Source organism: Camellia sinensis, chromosome 9 (assembly GCF_055761805.1).
Source record: "Camellia sinensis isolate YWXY chromosome 9, ASM5576180v1, whole genome shotgun sequence".
Taxonomy (NCBI): Eukaryota; Viridiplantae; Streptophyta; class Magnoliopsida; order Ericales; family Theaceae; genus Camellia; species Camellia sinensis.
This window is the reverse complement of record NC_138969.1, coordinates 38,145,546-38,150,571: the sequence shown is the minus strand read 5'-3', so window position 1 is coordinate 38,150,571 and position 5,026 is coordinate 38,145,546. Positions and strand designations below refer to the sequence as shown.

The following is a 5,026-nucleotide window of genomic DNA, read 5'->3' as shown; positions in this document are numbered from 1 at the left end:
GAGGGTGTCCGAGACTTGGTAGACTTGGCAGGGTTCGAGCCCTTCTGCGTCGGGTTGTCACGTTGTCCTGCCAGGAGGACACTGATGGCAGCCTTGGTAGAGAGATGGTGGGACACCACCAACTCCTTTCATTTCTCTGCTACCGGGGACATGACCATGACGCCCCTAGACTTCGCTGTGTTGACTGGCTTAGACATCGGAGGTTGGTCCATCCCCTACGATGAGGATATGGGCGAGTGGGAGGCCGCTTGGATGTATCTATTGGGGGCTCGCCCGCCTGTTGACAGGGTTTCTGGGAGAGTCCGATACACTTGGTTCTTTTCCCACTTCCGGCGGGCGGAGATGGTGCCCGAGACTCCCGAGGAGACAGAGCAGTATGCCCGTGGTTTCCTTATGTTCCTCTTCGGGACTACCCTGTTCGCCGATAGAGGGAACACAGTCGGGTTATACCTGCTGAGCGCTCTGGTTGACCTATCACAGGTCCATCGATATGACTGGGGTGGCGCCGGCCTGGCTACCCTTTACTTTTATATGAGCGCGACCTCCCGCGGGCGGGGCGATTTACTTGGCGGCTACTGGAGAGCCTGGGAGGTACTTTTCTGTCCTCTTGATTTACATTTCTGCTTCTCATTACTTGTACATTGCACACACTGCGCACTTTTACAGTCTGTATTTCGCTCTCAGCATTTCGTACTTACATTCTGCACTGCTTTTCTCAGCTATGGGTCTATGTATACTTCCCATCATTAGCCCCAGAGCTGGAGGTGGCAGGGATTCCCATGACCCCATATTCATTGGTGTTCGAGGGCCCGCACCGGCCGAGACCTCGAGAGACCCTCCTTTACCTGCGACAGTACTTTGACACTGTGCGACATTCAGAGGTACTTCAGAACTTTCAGTTCCTTTCATTTTCATCTTTGATTTGCTCTGTATATTCTCGATTTCTGATTGGTTTATGCATTTATCATCCACAGATCACATGGCAGCCTTGGGTGTCCCTGGGTGACGGTCTCCGACTTCAGTATACCGGAGGGTCGGACATCTCCCAGTATAGGGTCCTGCTCGAAGGGCCGGTTGGCAGGGTATGGTTCCTGGGGGAACGCTTTCTGCGCCAGGTATGGGGGTATCTTTCTCAGGATCCTCCCGCAGTACCCCCAGCCAGTATGCGGACTGCTGACAGGCTCTCTTACTCGGAGATAGTCGGCGCCATGCTGGGTAGTGATGCTTTACTACATATTGAGGAGGGGGACTACGCCACTTACCGTCACATATATTTGATGCCTCCATTGACGGGAGCTCGTATCCCGATGATGAGGCCTGCCGGTATGTCATCCTCGGGCCAGGCTCAGGCTCGGGCTGCAGACGCCCCTTCTACTAGCAGGGCCGGTACATCTAGAGGTTGGAGTAGACCGGTTCCTCCGGTTCCGTCGACTTATCCTCATCCTGGATGGAAAGATATGCCGACTGAGTTGATGGCGTGGCAGTATGGAGCTATCTCTCCGACCTCGATCCCGCTAGAGCCTCCGATGCCCAGTGATCGATACGCCATTGATCCTGACTCACCGCTGGTATGCTCCACTGTTTTTCATTCATCATTCAGATGTTTAGACATTTTTTGTTCACTGATGACTATGAGCTCATAGTTGCAGCCACCGCGAGGGTACATGGAGGAGGTGGTTGGACTGGTGGCCACACTCGAGGGCATGGTCCTGCGTAGGGAGGCACAGTTGTCTGTCGCGGGCATTCAGGTACCTTTCAGTTTTCTGGCATTTATCATACTTCTGATGACATGCTGATTTCTACTGCATTGATAGACTACTTGTGTAGAGCACATCTGATACACACCCCACTCGTACACTGTATTTACATGCACCCACTTCACGTAGCCTTTGCTTGTATCTGCATCTGATGTATATATTTGGACTGATGTATTTGAATTGAACTCTTTGTTTTCAAATGCCTTCATGGTCCGGTCAGCCGCAGGCCAGGCCACCCGGGCCTCCTTGGGGAGCTGGGCCATCTGGGCCTTTTCAGGGGGCGGGACCATCTCGGCCTTCTCGAGGAGCCGGGCCATCTAGGCCTTTTCGAGGAGCTCGAGGAGGGCCTGTCCGCAGACGCAGGGCTCACGTTGTAGAGGTGGAGCCTGATGAGGAGGAGGAGGATGCTGAGGAGGAGGAGGAGGCTACCGACCGTCAGTCAAAGACGTCTGCTGAGGAGGGGGGCTCCGGTTTTGGTTCGGGGAACAGAGGTGAGGCTGAGGGGGATCCTGAGGATGACAGCTCTGACCCAGATGATGATGATGGTGCAGAGGTTGTCCTGCAGAAGAGGATGAGGAGTGCTTCTCGTTCCCGTTCCCGAGGACTTTGATGCTGTTGTTTCCTGCTTTATTTTTCTTTTTGCTAGTAGTTTGTAGCACTTTGCACATTGTTAGGCAGTTTTATTTTTTATAAAACTTGTACCTTTGTTTGTTGTAAAGCATGATGGAATGAAATAGCTTTTGAAAATGTGTTTGTATTTTAAACTTTTAGTATCGTATCGCATCAATTTATTTCGCACAAAAATGAAATTGAATGGGAATGTGCATTGTGTAATCACCAAGTCAGGTAGTGAACCGACGCAACAAACTAAGCAACTCAACCTACTAAGATATAACAGAACCTTAGGAAGTTTACAACTCGATAAGCAAAATGCAACAACGTTAACAACGCACATAAACAAGATTTTAACAAAGATTGCTTGAACAGAGCGCAATGACTCAAAAACACGAAACACGTCCGCTCGACAAACAACTCGATAAGCAAAACAACAACTCGATAATCAAAACTACAACTCGATAATCAAAGCTCAGCAATAACAGAGTGTACTTCGGACGATCTGGGCATCGGAACGCATCCGAAACGGAGGGAGATGAAGGCCTTTGACTCTCCCGTTACATGGAAATGCTTGAAACTTTCCTCAAAGGGTAAAACAGGGCCAAGGGGATAGACTGCAGCATTGCCGGCCATCCCTGGGAGCCGGCCGGCTATTTTTGTGGAGAGAGACAGCTGGCCGGCCAGTTTTGTAAAAAGTAAATGGCTGGCCAGCCAGAAAAGGTGGTCGGCCGGCCACTCAGTCCTGCAGCCTCCTGGTTTTTGACACGTGTCCCCGTGAATAGTGTTTTTCCTTCTATAAAAGCCTCAACTTCGGGAACATTCATTTCATCTTAGTTTTAGACAAAGATGGAGGCGTTTCTTGCAGAAAATGTCACATCTTGGATCTCTTCTCTAGATGGCTCGGAAAAGATGAATTTCCGGGGTTTCGGCTTGAATGCACTATTCACGCTGAGCCGTACTCCGCTACAGCTTCCTTTTCTCCATGCCGCGGCAAGGTTCTGGAATCCAGTGACGCATGTTTTTAGCTTTGGCGGCCAAGAGATGTGTCCCACTTTCGAAGATTTTCAGGTTTTGATGGAGTCTGAATGCTCTGAAGTGATCTTGCCCCAGCTCCGTTTTGGCCACGCCCAGGCTTTAGGGCGGATGTGTGGGCTCACGGCGCATGATGCTCGATCTCTGATCTGCAGTGGGGAACTGGACATCCTCGGCTTGATCCATCGTTTTTCCGACGCCGGTGACCGCAGCAACCATTATTGGCAGGGTTTCCGGCAACACGCCCTCTGCTTATGTTTGTTGTCTCACTTTCTGCTTTCCTCGGGCTTCGGCGGGGCTAGCATTCGCCTGATTGAAGTCGCCCAAGGTTTGAGAGAAGGAAAGAGCTGTATTGCCATGACCTTGGCCGAGACACTAATGGGCTTAGATTCTGTCTATCGCCGGGAGGTGACTAGGTTCGCCGGGAGTCCACTGTTGTTGCAGGTAATGTTTCCCACCCGACCTCACATATATATTTGCTCACATCACTCGACCCTCAGGCTCGATTTTTCTCACAAAACCCTTTTCCTCACCTTTTCTCTCATCGTACATCTCTCTGTTCTTTATTCTCTCATTTTCCATCCCTCCCCTAGGTATGGTTAATGGACAAGTTGCAGGTTGTGGATTCTTGCCCGGCCTATTCAGCTCGAGGCTACTTCTTTCGGCAGCGTCTAGTCAATGCTCTTGACGAAAGGTGGTGGTTCGATTGGATGTGCAATTTGTCCACAGACGGCATTGCTTGGCGTTGCCCTTGGCTCAACCTCCCGGCAATGAGCTATAGTATGTCTCGGCTGATTGGGATCCAATTGATTGGTCTAACCCACTGCGTATTCTATTTTCCGTTCCGGTTCCTGCGTCAGTTTGGTCATGATCAGACCTGCCCACCGGAGGGGGATTGAGTACCCAGCCGCTTTCCCGGTCCGGGGTGCACAGCTTGCCCGATATGCCACGGCATAGAGGACTAGAGAGCTCCTGGCCCCTGCTTCAACTTTCAGTTGCACTTTGTCCGATGAGTGCTTGGATTGGCTCAACGAGGAGGCACAGGTTGGGCCTAGCTTGGCATCAGATGCTCCGTCCAGCTCTGGGAGGGGACGCAGAGATACTTGATTCAACTATGCCCCAAATTTATTGCTTATTTAGCGTTTTCAAGTTTTCGTTATGAATGTACTAAAAAGCAACCTCGATTGTAATGCAAGAGCAGGAGAACTCAGTTTTGAAATCAATGAAATTGAAAGTTGTGGTACTGAAAATTTTCAGCTTTTGGTCCAAAAATGGTCTTAGTCGTAAAAAGATTGATTTGAACAAAGTCAACTTTTATTAAAACTTTTCAAAACTATTTTCGATGTGGATCAGAACTGGACACGCCGGAGATCTGTCACTGAAATGCACAACCCCAGATCCCCGCAACTGGAAAGTTGCCCCTAGTCTGAAAAACAAAGCGGCACTGCATAGCAACGGAAAGTTGCCCCTAGTCTGAGTAACTTTGCACCGTCGCGGCAACGGAAAGTTGCCCCTAGTTTGAACAGCACTGTACCGGAGATCGCGATAAATGCTGATGGATAAAGATGACTGAGATGATAGAAATGGACAAAGTTGATCGGGGAAAAGTTTATGGCTGAACT

At 50.2% G+C, this 5,026-nt stretch overlaps 1 long non-coding RNA gene across 1 annotated transcript; it reads left to right on the top strand.

The window, feature by feature from the left end:
• Positions 1 to 431: 431 nt before the first annotated feature.
• Positions 432 to 1,380, top strand: LOC145799069 (uncharacterized). Its single transcript, XR_014341068.1, has 3 exons — positions 432 to 591; positions 720 to 881; positions 975 to 1,380. It is a non-coding gene; the product is annotated as an uncharacterized LOC145799069 (long non-coding RNA).
• Positions 1,381 to 5,026: the final 3,646 nt, after the last annotated feature.